General features: G+C 38.2%; 1 protein-coding gene across 15 annotated transcripts in view; it reads left to right on the forward strand.

The window, feature by feature from the left end:
• The window catches only part of NCOA3 (nuclear receptor coactivator 3), a 121607-nt gene that overhangs the window by 57853 nt on the left and 47770 nt on the right, over positions 1-15984 (forward strand). For 9 of the 15 annotated variants that reach the window (XM_070588456.1, XM_070588451.1, XM_070588464.1 and 6 more), the window contains exon 2: positions 457-538. The exons of 3 other annotated variants lie outside the window; for them this stretch is intronic. The gene's annotated coding sequence lies outside the window, so the exon portion shown is untranslated. Of the gene's footprint in view, positions 1-456; positions 539-14362; positions 14469-15984 lie in introns of all 15 variants that reach the window. 3 more of the 15 variants (XM_070588454.1, XM_070588461.1, XM_070588462.1) reach the window with 1 other exon arrangement.

A 15984-nucleotide genomic window follows, 5' to 3' on the forward strand; every position in this document is an offset into this window, starting at 1 on the left:
CCATCCAGTGCGCATTTATTCTTTTTGGACTCAGATATTTAAGCATTAGCTTCTGCCAGGGATACTAATATTGTTTTTAATTGTTACTTGTTGAACATTCCTTTTGGACAGGTGGGGATATCCCAAATTCAGATGACTCATCTGGTTTGATCACTTTTCAGGACTTGGAGCTGGTCTCTTCCACCCCACCTTGCATTATCCATGTTTACAAACTGTAACAGAATATATTGTGTATGCCATGCCTGACTTTTTAAGCAGAAGTAGTAATATATGGCAAAATAAGGCATCAGCTCAGATTCCTAGGAAGAGGCCTCTTACTTGATAGCTTCTTTTGGTTTTTTCATATGTCGGGGGAAGGGAAACATGGAAAAAGTTAATATGTGTGTGACTAATAATAACACATATTGAGAAAGGGCAATAAAATTCAATGCTTTTTTTTTTTTTTTTTGTCCTCAGGATCAAAATACTTGCTGAACAGTGGAGTCAGAGACCAATAAAAATAAACTCCTACTTGAACATCATTTGACTGGTTAGCCAGGTAATTGAGTTTTACTTTGACTTGAGCCTTTTTAATTTTCTGACTTCACCCTATGAAGATACTGCCCTCTTCTTTGGATTTAATGATTTAATCTTAACCTTGTTTTATAGTTCATGTTTTTCTCTTTAATGATAATGTTAGTTGGATGAATGAATAGGCTTGGAATGAGTGAATATGTATATATTCATATATGTGTGTGTGTGTGTACACACACACACACACACACACACACACACACACACACACAAACATAACTTTAGGGAAGAGGGGAACTGTGTGTTACAGTTTAGTGTGAGATACTACCCTCCTGCCCACTTTTTCCTTATGTGTGGATGTTTTAATGGCATTTAGTCAAAATCTGAATCAGCTCCACCTACTTTTAATATTTCACCTTGTAAAGACTGGTTTCCCGGGTTGCTTGTGCTGGCATATAACATTTCATCTAACTCCTCTCCTAACGTTTATTGTTGCATCAGAATAGGAAAAATGAGAACAGAAGAAGTTGTCTGATAGCCAAGAAAGCAATTATGCTTTGCTTAGCTAGTTAATTTCTTGTTAGTACCATCATTCTCTTGGTTAGCTAGGTTTGAATCTGAGTTGTCTTTGAATCTCACCCCCTACCTCCCCATACATTTAGTGAACAGACCTTATCTGGTTTTCTATTTTCGGATCTCCCGTATTTGTTCCACTTTCTGTTACTAACCTTAGCTTCCTAGGCCAAGACTTCATAATTTCATGCTTGTATTTGGCCAAATGTCCCTTTACAACTTCTTATCTACTATTTCCACCCACTTGAAATTTTTGTTAGAAAGTTTTCTTAAATATATCCCTTTAATCAAGCCTCTGTTCTGCTCTAAGCTTTGTGCTACTGTTCCCTGGCTTACAGAAAAAAAGTACCAACTCCCTTCTCTGGCATTTGGAACAGTGCGTTATCTGGGAAACTATCTAAGCCTCTGGCCTCAACTCTTCTATTTCCCTATAAAGTCCTTCAATTAATTACAGTATATACCCACTATATTCTGAACATAGTAGAGAACCATCTCCATGGTGTTTACTTTTTAAAGAAAACCTTTTAGGGGCTGGCCCAGTGGTATAGTGGTTAAGTTCGTGTGTCTGCTTTGGCGGCCTGGAGTTCGCGCGTTTGGATCCTGGGTGTGCACCTACACACTGCTCATCAAGCCATGTTGTGGTGGTGTACGACATACAAAAAATAGAGGAAGATTGCCACAGATGTTAGCTCAGTGCCAGTCTTCCTCAAGCAAAAAGAGGAAAATCAGCAACAAATGTTAGCTTAGGGTCAGTCTTCCTCACACACACACACCCCCTTTTATTTGGAAATAACTTCTAATTTACAAAAGTGACAGAAATAGAGTATAGAGAACATCTAGACATCCTTTAGTCAGATTTGCCTCCTTGTTTTATTTACGTTCATGTGTGCTCTCTCTCTACACGCTCACATGCGCGAGCACACACTCTCTCCCCACCTGCCCGAACTATTCAAGGGTAAGTTACGTATAGCATGCTTCTTTCCCCTAATACTTCTGCTGTATTTCCTAAGAATAGGGTCATTCTCATTGCACAGTTATCAACTTCATAAATGGACGTTGATACAAATCTATTTTCCATCATCCAATTTTGTCGGTTGACCTAATAAAATCTCTTATAGCATTTCCGCCACTTCCCGCACACAATCCAGTCCAGGGTGAGGTACGGCATTTAGTTATTATTTCTCTTTAGCCTCCTTTTTCCTGGAATATTTCCATAGCTTTTTTTTTGTCTTTTATGACATTGACGTTTTTGAAGAATGCAGCCCTTCCCCCCTTTGACAGACTTTTCTTCATTTTATATTTATTTCAAGTTTCCTTGCAGTTAGATTGAGGTTATGCATTCTTGGCTGGAATACTGCCTAGGTGATGTGATACCCTGAGAAAGAGGCACAGCTTCTGCAGGCACAGGATGTCTTCTGTTCCTCATTGTGATGTTAATTTTGATCACTTAGCCAAGGTGTTGCCAAATTTCTACACTGTATGGTTTTTCCTTTTTCTTTGCAAGCAGTAAGCAGTCTCTGGGGAGACAATGCAAACACCATGATTCTCATCACAATCTGCCCTACATTTAGCATTCATTCGTGATTCCTTTCTGTTTTTTACTGTGATGCTTCCAAAATGGTCTTTTTCTTATTCTAGCATTCCCTTCACACTTACCAGTCAGCTCTTGGCATTATTTTGTAATCAAGAGCTCTATCTGTATGGAGTCATGATTTCCTATTTTTTGAATTGTTTACAATTCATTACTCTACTTAATTATTCTGGTGCTCAAATTCTCCTAAGTTTGGACAGTGGAGCTTTTTTAATCAGGCTCCCATGTCCTTGTGGGGAATAATAGTGTTAGAGACCAACATCTCTGGTGGGTAGGTGTCCTCATTGCTCCCAGGTTCTCTTCTCTTCTTGGCCCTCTCAGTGGACAGAGCTAGGAAATAAATGCGTGTTTATACACATACACATGCACGCATAACCATACTTGTACATATGCACTTGTTCATAGCAACGCACATATGCATAGTTTAGAAATCATGAGTTTATATGAGTATGTCCAGCTTCATTCCATATCTACAGGGTTCTGTGTTTGCGTCCCTCATTTCGTATTTTTATGTGCCTTTTTATTCCATGAGAACCCTGGCTTCCACTGTTGTCGCTACATTACTCATTTGCTCTATCCTATAATACATTTAAATAATTTCAGAATTGCTGTGTGCATTTCACTATAATATACAAACTTACTTAAAGTGAGTGGAGAATTTTTTTTCCTCCCCAAAGCCCCAGTGTGTGGTTGTATATCCTAGTGGTAAGTCTTTCTAGTTGTTCTATGTGAGCTGCTGTCACAGCATGGCAACTCACAGACAGGTGCTGTCGTTCTGCTACCGAGAAACGAACCCTGGCTCCGAAGCAGTGAGAGTGCCGAACTGTGACCACTAGGCCATCAGGGCTGGCTCAGTGAGTGGAGAATTTGTGTGTAGTTCTCCGCTTCCCCCCACCCATTCTGCCCAAGCCTGAGAGTAAATAAGTAAATAAATACTCTGTTCTTAAATTACTAGAATTAGCCTGCCCTCTTCCTTCTTTTCAGAAATCCTTCCCCTCCCCACTTTTACTTCCTACCCTTACTTTCTGCATAATGTAGTTATGGTATTTATTTGAAATGAAATTAGATTCATTTGTTTTCGTGAGTTGCAAAGTTTTTTTTTATGCCCCTTGCCATTCTGATTCGTTTTTTTTGTTGTTGTTGTTGTTAAAGATTTTATTATTTTTTTTTCTCCCCAAGGCCCCCTGGTACATAGTTGTATATTTTTAGTTGTGGGTCCTTCTAGTTGTGGCATGTGGGATGCCACCTCAGCATGGCATGATGAGCAGTGCCATGTCTGGGCCCAGGATCCGAACTGGCGAAACCCTGGGCCGCTGAAGCGGAGCGTGAGAACTTAACCGCTCAGCCATGGTGCCGGTCCCTCGTTTTATTTTTAAATATGTAGAGTATGAATATTTTTTCAAGAGTTAAAATTATGCAAAAGATAGCATTTCCGTCTGTATCACTTCCATCCCGTTTCCCACATTTCTCATAGGTAACCATCTCCAGTGTTTTCTGGTTCATTCTCCTTGTGTTTCTTTTTGTAATGACAAGCAGATATATGTAAGTTTTATTTTGTCTTTTTGTTTATACAAAAGGTAACAAACTGTGTATACTGTTTTTCACTTTGCTCTTTTCATTTACTAATATCTCCTGGAAATAATGCCATATCATGCCAAAGGGGTCTTTCCCATTCATTTTTTAAAATTGTGGTGAAGTTTACATAACAAACTTTATGATTGTCATCATTTTTTAGCGCACAGTTCAGTGGCATTAAGTACATTCACTTTGTTCCACCACCCATCTCCAGAATGTTTTCCTCTTCCTAGACTGGAACTCTGTACCCATTGAACAACTCCTCATTTCCCCTTCCCCTGACCCTTGTCTCATTTGTTTTTTACACAGATGTATAGCTTTCATTATGTGCTTATACCATAGTTTTATTCAAGCAGTTTCCTATGTATGGATATTATTTTGCAATTACAGTAATGCTGCAGTGAATAAGCTTTTGAATATACATTTTCACATTGTTGGGCGTGTACCTTTGGGATAAATTCCTGGAGGTGAGACTGCTGGGTTGAATGGTAAATGTGTATGTAGTTTTTGTTTTAGACATTGTCAAATTACACTCCATAGGAATTATACTATTTTGGATTCCCACCAGCAATATATGAGAGAGCCTGTTTCCCCACAGTCACACTGTAAAAGTTCTTTCACTCTGCATAATGTTTTTTTTAGGTGCAACAACGTTATTGCTTGTATCAGTTTCTTTCTCTTTTTATTGTTGAGTAGTATTCCATTGTGTGGATGTACCACAACTTGTGTTTCTCATTTTTGGCCTTCATAAATAAAGCTGTTGTGCCATTCAAGTACAAGTCTTTGTGTGGATTTTTTTCCCTCTTGGATAAATAGTCAGAAACTGTGAAACTGTTTTCTAAAGTGGCTGTACCATTTTATATTTCACCTGCAGCATATGAGAGTTCAAGTTCCGTAGCTTTCCTATTTGATGCTGTCAGTCTTTTTAACTTCAGCCAGTCTCGTGAGAGAGAAGTGGTATCACGTTGTCGTTTATTTGCATTTCCATGATGTCTGATATTAAGAAAAAGTTTCTTGTGTTCATTACCACATCTATCTCTTCTTTTATAATAAAGTGTCTTGTCCATTTTTTAAAATTGTGGCTTTCTTATTGTATGAGTTTGCTTTAAAGAAGTTGTCTGCTTTAGGTATATAAAAGAGACCTAGAAATTTTGACTTAGTCTTCTAGTACAGTTGTAAAATTGTGTAAGTTACCTTAGCTCAATGGTCCCTCACCCAGAGTCCATTTTATAAAATATCATGATTTAAAGATACTTTATATTGTCTTTTCCATGACAGTCTTAGACCTCAAGGCAAACATCATAGGGAAGCAGAGTCACCTGTTTGGCAATAAGACATTTCTCATGCTTTTCATTTGTCTTTGTAGATAGTTTTCATCTGATGGCCTTTCTCCTTAGCCTGAAGGATAGATATCTTTTTGTTTCCTTAAGTGCTTGTGACTAATTGTGTCAACTTTCATTTATCTGAAAATGTCTTCTTTTCATATTAATTAAATTTTTCTTGTTAAGATTGACACCTGAGCTAACATCTGTTGCCAGTCTTCTTTTTCTTTTCTTTTGCTTCGTCTTCTCCCCAAAGCTCCCTGGTACATAGTTGTATATTCTAGTTGCAGGTCCTCCTGGTTGTGCTATGTGGGATGCCACATCAGCATGGCTTGATGAGTGGTGCCATGTCTGCGTCCAGGATCCCAACTGGTGAAACCCTGGGCTGCCGAATCAGAGTGCGTGAACTCAACCATTTGGCCATGGGGCCGTCACCCCATTTTGTATTAATTAATTAATTGATTTTTAATTTTTATTTAATTTTTAATTTTTTGATTTTTAATGAGTTCATAATAGTTTTTACATCAATGTGAGATTTCAGTTGTGCATTGTTTCTTTCTTTCCTTTTTTTTTTTTTTTCTTAAATATTTTATTTTTCCTTTTTCTCCCCAAAGCCCCCTGGTACATAGTTGTATATATTTTTAGTTGTGGGTCCTTCTGGTTGTGGTATGCGTGATGCTGCCTCAGCATGGCTTGAAGAGCGGTGCCATGTTTGTCCCCAAGATCCAAACTGGCGAAACCCTGGGCCACCAAAGTGGAGCATGTGAACTTAACCACTTGGCCACGGGGCTGGCCCCCTGTACGTTATTTCTTGACTGTCACCACATAAGTGTTCACCTTCACCCCCTGTGCCCACCTCCCAACCCCATTTCCCTGGTAACCACTGAACTGTTTTCTTTGTCCATGTGCTTGTTCATATTCCACATATGAGTGAAATCATCTGGTGTTTGTCTTTCTCAGACTGGCTTGTTTCACTTAGCATAATTCCTTCCAGGCTCTTCCATGTCATTGCAAATGGGATGAATTTGTCTTTTTTTTATGGTCGAGTAGTATTCCATTGTATATACATATACCTCATCTTCCTTATCCAATCACCAGTCGATGGGCATTGGGTTGTTTCCATGTCTTGGCTGTTGTCAGTAGTGCTGCAATGAACATAGGGGTGCATGTGTTACTTTGGATTGTTGATTTCAGGTTGTTTGGGTAGATACCCATTAGTGGGATAGCTGGGTCGTATGGTAGATCTACTTTTAGTTTTTTGAGGAATCTCCGTACTGTTTTCCATAGTGGCTGCACCAGTTTGCATTCCTGCCAGCAGTGTATAAGGGTTCCCTTTTCTCCATACCCTCTCCAACATTTGTTATTTTTAGTCTTAGTGATTATAGCCATTTTAACAGACGTAAGGTGGTATCTTAGTGTAGTTTTGATTTGCATTTCCCTGAAGATTAATGATGTTGAACATCTTTTCATGTATTTATTGGCCATCTGTATATCTTCTTTGGAAAAATGTCTCTTCATATCCTCTCCCATTTTTTGATTGGGTTTTTTTTTATTGTTCAGCTGTGTGAGTTCCTTATATATTAAGGAGGTTAACCCCTTGTCAGATGTATGATTTGCAAATATTTTCTCCCAATTGGTGAGTTGTCTCTTTGTTTTGATTCTAGTTTCTTTTGCCTTGCAGAATCTCTTTAGTCTGATGAACTCCCACTTGTTTATTTTTTCTTTTGTTTCCCTCATCTGGGAAGACGTGGTATTTGAAAAGATCCTTTTTAGTTCGATGTCAAAGAATGTACTACCGATATTATCTTCCAGTAGTTTTATAGTTTCAGGAGATATCGAGTCTTTGATCCATTTTGAGTTTTATTTTTGTGTATGGCGTGAGATAGTGGTCTACATTCATTCTATTGCCTCTGGCTGTCCAGTTTTCCCAACACCATTTATTGAAGAGACTATCTTTTCTCCATTGTATGTTTTTGGCAGCTTTGTTGAAGATTAACTGTCCGTAGATGTGTGGGTTTATTTCTCAGCTTTCAGTTCTGTTCCATTGATCTGCGTGCCTGTTTTTGTACCAGTACCATGACATTTTGATCACTATGGCTTGGTGGTACATTTTGAAGTCAGGGATTGTGATACTTCCAGCTTTTTTTCTTTTTTCTCAGAATTGCCTTCGCAATTTGGGGTCTTTGGTTGCCCTGTATGAATTTTAGGATTCTTTGCTCTATTTCCGTGAAGAATGCCCTTGGGATTCTGATTGGGATTGCATTGAATCTGTAGATTGCTTTGGGTAGTATGGACATTTTAACTATGTTTGTTCTTCCAGTCCGTGAGCAGGGAATCTCTTTCCATCTCTTTATGGCATTATCAATTTCTTTCAGTAATGTCTTATAGTTTTCGTTGTGTCAGTCCTTCCCCTCCTTGGTTAAATTTATTCCTAGGTACTTTATTCTTTTGGTTGTGATTGCAAATAGAATTGTATTCTTGAGTTCTCTTTCTCTAAGTTCGTTTTTGGAGTATAGAAAAGCAACTGATTTTTGTAAGTTGATTCTATACCCTGCAACTTTACTGTAGTTGTTTATTATTTCTCTTAGTTTTCCAATAGAGTTTTTGGGGTTTTCTATATACAAGGTCATGTCATCTGCAGACAGTGAGAGTTTCACTTCTTCACTCCCTATCTGGATTCCTTTTATTCCTTTCTCTTCCCTGATTGCTCTGGCCAAAACCTCCAGTACTGTGTTGAATAAAAGTGGTGATAATGGGCATCCTTGTCTCATCCCTGTTCTCAGGGGATGGCGCTCAGTTTTTGCCCATTGAATGTGCTGTTGGCTGTGGGTTTGTCATATATTGCCTTTATTATGTTGAGGTAATTTCCTTCTATCCCCATTTTGTTGAGCGTTTTTATCACAAATGGCTGTTGGATCTTGTCAGATGTTTTCTCTGCATCTGTTGAGGTGATCATGTAGTTTTTATTCCTCAGTTTGTTGATGTGGTGTGTCCTGTTGATTGATTTGTCGATGTTGAACCACCCTGTGTCTGCGGTATGAATCTCAGTTGATCATGATGTATGATCCTTTTGGTGTATTGCTGACTTCAGGTTGCCAACATTTTATTGAGGATTTTTGCATCTATGTTTATCAGCAATATTGGATATTGGTAATTTTACTTTTTTGTGCTGTCCTTGCCAAGCTTTGGTATCAGAGTGATGTTGGCTTCATAGAATGTGTTAGGAAGTGTTCCATCTTCCTTAATTTTTTGGAATAGCTTGAGAAGGATAGGTGTTAAATCCTCTGAAAGTTTGGTGAAATTCCCCAGGGAAACCATTTGGTCCTGGGGTTTTATTCTTTGAGATTCTGTTGATTACTCTTTCAATCTCTTTTCTTGTCATTGGTCTATTCAGATTGTTTGTTTCTTCTTGACTTGGCTTTGGGAGTGTAAGAACTTATCCATTTCCTCTAGGTTATCCATTTTGTTGCCATATAGCTTTTTGTAGTATTCTCTTATACTCTGTTGTATTTCTGTGGATTCTGTTTATTTCTCCTCTTTCGTTTCTTATTTTGTTTATCTCAGCTTCCTCTCTTTTTGTCTTTGTAAGTCTGACTGGGGGTTTGTCAATTTTATCTTCTCAAAGAAACAGCTCTTTGTTTCACTGATCCTTTCTACTCCCCTTTTTGTTTCAATAGTATTTATTTCTCTTCTGGTTTTTATTATTTCTCTCCTTCTGCTGACTTTGGCCTTTGTTTGTTTTCTTTTTCTAATTCAGTTAGATGTAATTTGAGATTGCTTATTTGGGATTTTTCTTGTTTGTTAAGGTGAGCCTGTATTGTGATGAATTTCCCTCTTAATATGGCTTTTGCTGCATCCCATATGAGTTGGTATGGTATGTTATCGTTTTCATTTGTCTGCAGATATTTTTTCATTTCTCCTTTAATTTCTTCAATGATCTGTTGCTTGTTCAGTAGTATGTTGTTTAGTCTCCACATCTTTGTCCCTTTCTCAGCATTTTTCTTGTAATTAATTTCTAGCTTTACAGCATTATGATCAGAGAAGATGCTTCTTATTATTTCAATTTTCTTAAATTTATTGAGGCTTGCCTTGTTTCCCCACATATGGTCTATCCTTGAGAATGTCCCATGCGCACTTGAGAAGAATGTGGACTCGGCTGTTTTTGGGTGGAGTGATATACAGTGAGTCTATTGAGTCCAACTGGTTTTGCTTTTCATTTAATTCCACTGTTTCCTTGTTGATCTTCTGTCTGGATGATCTTTCCATTGATGTGAGTGGAGTGTTGAGGTCCCCTACTATTATTGTATTATTATTAATATCTTTTAGGTTTGTTAATAGTTGCTTTATGAACTTTGGTGCTACGGTGTTGGGTGCATAGATATTTATAAGCGTTATTTCTTCTTGATGGAGTGTCCCTTTGATCATTATGTATTGCCCCTCTTTGTCTCTCTTTACCTGTCTTATCTTGAAGTCTTTGTCTGATATAAGTATTGTGACACCCGCTTTCTTTTGTTTGCTATTGGCTTGGAGTATCATCTTCCACCTCTTCACTCTGAGCGTGTGTTTGTCATTGGAGCTGAGATGTCTCTCCTGGAGGCAGCAAATTGTTGGGTCTTGTTCTTTAATCCATCTTGCCACTCTGTGTCTTTTTATTGGAGAATTCAATCCATGTACGTTTAGGATGACTATTGAAGTATGAGGGCTTAATGCTGTCATTATATCACTCGTTTTCCGGTTTTCCTGCATTTCCTTTGTTACTCATCCTGTGTGTTTTGGTCTACCCATTGAATTGTGCAGTTTTTTGTGATGTGTTTCTTTGTTTTCTCCTTATTTATTATTTGTGTCTCTATTCTGCTTTTTGTTTAGTGGTTACCCTGAGGTTTGTATTCACAATCTCGTGTATGAGATAGTGCATTTTCTGATGGCCTCTTAGTTCCTTAGTCTAAACCAATTCAGTCCCTTTCCTCCTCCCCTCCTAAGTTGTTTTACTCCTATCTTATTCCAACTTTTGTTGTGAGTTTGTGGTTAAAGTGACAAGATTGTCTTTGTTTTTGGTGTTTTCCTTACCTTTAGCCTCATGCTATGGTTGAATATGTGCTATCCTATTCTGATTCTGTCTACCTATTTATCTCCTTACTCTGTTTTCTGACCCCTTTTTTCTTTTTTCGGATACAAGGACCTTCTTGAGGATTTCTTGGGCGGGGGGGGGGGGGGGGTGTCTCGTGGCTACGAAGTCCCTTAGCCTTTGTTTGTCTGGGAAAGATTTAATTTCTCCCTCATATTTGAAGGATATTTTTGCTGGATAGAGTATTCTTGGCTGAAGATTCTTGTCCTTTAAAGTTTTGAATATGTTGTTCCATTCTCTCCTAGCTTGTAAGGTTTCTGCAGGGAAATCCGATGAAAGCCTGCTAGGGGTTATTTGTAGGTTATTTTCTTCTGCCTTGCTGCCCTTAGTAGTTTGTCTTTATCATTCATTTTTGCTAGTTTTACTACTATGTGCCTTGCAGTAGGTCTTTTTACATTGACAAATCTAGGAGATCTGGAAGCCCCTGCCACACGTATTTCCCTCTCTATCCCTGGATTAAGGAAGTTCTCTGCTATTATTTCTTTGAACACTCTTTCTGCTGCATATTCCTTCTCTTCACCTTCTTCAGTACCTGTAATTCTTATGTTGCGTTTCCTCATTGAGTCGGATATTTCTTGGAGACTTTCTTCATTTCTTTTTAGTCTTAGTTCTTTCTACTCCTCTGTCTGGAGCATTTCAACATGTCTATCTTCGATTATGCTGATCCACTCCTCTATGATGTCTACTCGAGCATTCAGGGAATCCGTATTTTGCTTTATCTCTTCCATTGTCTCTTTCATCTCTAATATTTTTGTTTGATTCTTTTTTATCGTTTCAATCTTTTTTGTGAAGTAGCTCCTGAACTTGTTGAATTGTTTCTCTACATTCTCTTTTACCTCATTGAGTTTTTTTTGATGATAGCTATTCTGAATTCATTATCATTTAGCGTATGTATTTCTGTGTCCTCAGGACTGAGTTCTGGGTACTTGTCGTTTTCTCTGGTCTGGAGATTTGATGAAGTGCCTGATGTTGGAAGGATGGGGCTTTCCCATGGTGATATTATTCTGTTGCAGTTACAGCCTATTGCCACTGCGTTGGGGTCAAGAGTCGTGTATTCTGAGCCCTCTGCCTTCAGCTGAGATGGTGCTGGTCGGGGGAGGGGTGCTTGCTCCTGCGTGCAGCACCGCGGTTTCTGATCAGCTCTTGCTATCTGGTCTCCTGGGGTCTTGGTTGGATGAGGTCACCCCCAGCAAAAGCTTTCGCCTGGTTAGAGGGCTTCCCTCTATGCTGCAAGGGCGCTAGGGAGTCCTGGGTGATCCTGCAGACAGGCAACCCCTCCCCCACTCCTTCCCTCAGGGAGCCTCCCATGGCAGCAGTCCCAGTCTTTAATGGAGGGAGTGGAGTTCTCTCTTACCCAGTCCACCTCCTCTGAGGAGGGCTCCAGCCTCTCTGCCCTCTGTCCTGTGGCTGCCGTGACTCTCTGAGGATTTTTATGCTTTTAGGGTATTTTCTGTTGGAATATGGTTGCCCCTTTTTGCTGTATGTTGCAGGAGAGAGAGTCTCGGGCAGGTTCACTCTGCCATGGTGCTGACGTCACTCCGTTTATTTTTATTTTTTGCTAATGAAGATTCACCCTGAGCTTACATCTGTGCCAGTCTTCCTCTATTTTGTATGTGGGTCACTGCCGCCAGCAGGGCTGACAAGTGGTATAGGTCCATGCCCCGGAACTGAACCTGTGAACCCAGGCTGCCGAAGCAGAAGATGTGGAACTTAACCCCTCCGCCACGTGGCCCGCCCCCATTTTGTATTAATTTTTAAAGGATTGGTTTACCGGATATAAAATTCTGGGTCGACAGTTTTTTATTACAGCACTTTAAAGATGTTGTTCCATTGTCTTGTGGCTTTTTTCTGAAAAGGTAATTTTTATCCTTGTTCCTCTGTATGTATGGTCTTTTTTTTCCTGTGGGTATTTTCAAATTTTCTTTTTATGTTTGATTTTAAACAGTTTGACTATGATGTACTTACAACTGGTTTTCTTTGTATTTATTCTTTTGAGATTCTCTGAGCTGCTTCAATCAATAAATTGGTGTTTTCATCAGGTTTGGGGGAAGTTCTGGCCATTATTTCTTCAAGTAGTTTTTTCTGCTTCACTCTCACTTCTGGGACTCCAGTTACATGACATGTTTGTTAGACCATTTGATATTTCAACATGTCCGAATGCTCTGGTCATTTTTCTTCATTCTTTTTTCTTTTCATTCTTCAAATTGGGTGGTCCTTTTGATAACCCTTCATGTTCCGTTACTTTTTCCCTCTCATCTCCAATCTGAGTGCTATTCAACAATAAAATGCTTTTATGTCTCATGCTCTTCTTACAACCCTGTGTAGGAAGAGACTTAAGAAAAGTTAATGGGTTTATCAAAGTGGTATAACTAGTTTGTGATATAACCGAAACTCGAACCTAAATCTTGAGTCTTTCCCAACTTGAGACCATTGTCTTTCTATAATTCGCTGAGCTTTATCTTACAGTAAGTTGTTATCTTTTTAAATGTTTGTACTGTTATGAGTAGGAGTGGGGTTGTGGTTGGGGATACTATTTAATTAACTTAAACATTGTAACATTGCAGAAAGTTGAAGTTCTTGTTTCTGCTTCTATAAATGGTTTTCAGTGGAAGAATGTACGTATCACTGAAGTCCATAATACCTTAAGGACTAATCTTTTAAATGATTTTCTTCCAGCAGTGAAAATATGTCTGTGGTTATTCAACAGAAAAATTCAATTCTAACCACAGAAATTTTAAAATCATGACTTTTTGGAATCCCAGGCTGTGATATCATTCGTGGTCTTGAAAATTAACTCTTTGAAGTATTGCCTCTTATGAGTTGATGGATTTACTTCATGAAAATTTCTTAAACCAATTTTTGTGTCATCTTAGTTAAAATAAGAGCACTACATAGTTGGATAAAGAAATGAAAACATTGCCAAGGCCAGGGTAATTATCAAGTGCCTTTATGTCTCATTTTACTAACATTTTAGTTTCTAGATATTAAAAAAGTATTACTAGCATATGAATGGCATTGGAAGTTCTAAGAACTGTATTTATCTCTGTCCTTCAGTTTAATTTGAAATTGAATTACTAAAGTTTAGAGAGAACTTTTAATTATAAACTCTGCTTTTATGCCTTGTAATTAAAATATGAATCAGACTCATGGAACTCTTGGAAAGCAACTGTTACTTAAAAACCAAACAATTTAAGTAAATTTCTTTTAGGTTTACATTTTAAATATGTAGGAAAATTGACAATTGGTAATTTTGTCAATTACCTCTCTAGATATTATAACAACTCTTAAATTTAAAGCTAGAAAACACAGGATGTCAGGGTTTCCTAGCGTGGAAACTAGGAGTGGGAATAGTCTCAGCTTGTCATCAGTTTCCTCACAGTGATCAATTTGCTTGTTTTGTAGATCTCAGGTTCTTTCCAGCTTGAAGTTTCTATGATTGATGGATTTGGTTCTTCATTCCAGAGCCTTTTAGTCACCCTGCTAACTGCTTCTCCCCCACTCACCATAAATGCTTGATGATTAGTCAGATTAGGAGATGAAAGTATTGGTAAAATGAAGATATTTTATTTTTTAAAGCAGATGTACAGGGATGGGTCAAGAACCTGCAGTCCTTGGTGATGACTCGTAAGGGCCATAATTCTTAACTGTTTTCTTCTTTTTAAGATTGGTAAGAATTTCTAGTGAATGTGCCTGGAAAACTGTGGCTTCTGATGGGGAACTTCACCTTGGCCAGTTGGACTGGAAGGCAGTGTTAAATCAGCTGCAAATGGTACTGTTAGAGATGCCGTGAAAAAAAAGAATTAAAATATTTCATGTGACTTAAGCTGTGTTTATTTTTTTGGTGGTAATAGTTAAGAGCTTGGGCTCTGACATTGGATTTAATTTCTTCCTCCACCACTTACTAGATACATGACATTGAATTATTTTACCTACCTATGTCCCAGTTTTCTCATGTAAAAGAGGGATAAAGTTGAATTCTACTTTCATCTACTATCCTGTCCTGTATATCTGAGGGCTGTAACAGGGATTAAGTGAGAGTCATAAATGGAATGCCCTCAGTTGACACAGTATCTAGCTCAAATGTTGGATCAAGTATTTGTCCACATAGTGTTTTTTTTTTAATCTGACGTTAAAATTATGCAGTATTTTATAAACAAGAGTTTATGTTGTATGTGAGTTATGAAATAACACCTGTGGACCCACTGCTTGAACTTAACTAGAAGGGGGGCCGGCCCGATGGCCCAGTGCTTCAGCAGCCCAGGGTTTCACCAGTTTGGATCCTGGGTGTGGACATGGCACCACTCGTCAGGCCATGCTGAGGCGGCGTCCCACATGCCACAACTAGAAGGACCCACAACCAGAATATACAACTATGTAGTGGATGGGGCTTCGGGGAGAAGAAGAAGAAAAGATTGGCAAAGGATGTTAGCTCAGGTGCCAATCTTTAAAAAATAATAAAAAAAAATAACTAGAAGGTTGTTATATGTACTTGCTCCGTATATATTTCTCTATGAATTCTTCCTCCTGCTTCTATCCCAGAAGTAACAGCTATCTTTGAGGTAATTGGTCTGTTGCATTTGAAAACTTAAGAAACACGCAAGTTTGTTTTCCTAAACAATGTTTAGTTTTTCTAGCTTTACAAAAATACAATGGATATAATGTGCTTGTGTTTTTTTATACTTTAACTGCTTGTATGATTTAACTGTGTTATGTGTAACTTATTTTTGCTACTATGGTAGTCTGTTCTTTTGTATGGATTTATTAGAATTCATGTTTTAAATTTGGGATTGATGAACATTAGAGTTTTATCTGGTTTATGAGGTTTGAATGATGTTGCAGTGAACATTTTTGTGTATTTCTCTTGTTGCATAGAGTATTGTTATTGCCCTAATGTTTTTAAACATAAATTTGATTTTAAGTTGTTGATGTGATAAATTTACTTTTCCTTTGGAACTTACTTAGGAAAAGCAAGTTTTATTGAAATAGTCCTATGTTAGCTGATGTATTTTATCTCATACCAGTCATTTAATATTTATCACAGGATTAGCAATATGCACTGCCGTTTTTCTCATAACTTAAAGTACTTGATTGTAAGAGACAACTTAGGTATAATTTATATACAGTAAAATTTGCCAACCTTAAATCTAGAGTTTGATGAGTTTTGACAAATGTCACCGTTATGACAGTCACGATATGAAACCCTTTGACCTCGGCTGAGGTTCCTCTGTGTCCCTGTGCTGTCCATCCTCTCTGCTGCTTGCTGGCCAACACGGGTCTGCTTTAGA

Source organism: Equus przewalskii, chromosome 21 (assembly GCF_037783145.1).
Source record: "Equus przewalskii isolate Varuska chromosome 21, EquPr2, whole genome shotgun sequence".
Classification (NCBI taxonomy): domain Eukaryota; kingdom Metazoa; phylum Chordata; class Mammalia; order Perissodactyla; family Equidae; genus Equus; species Equus przewalskii.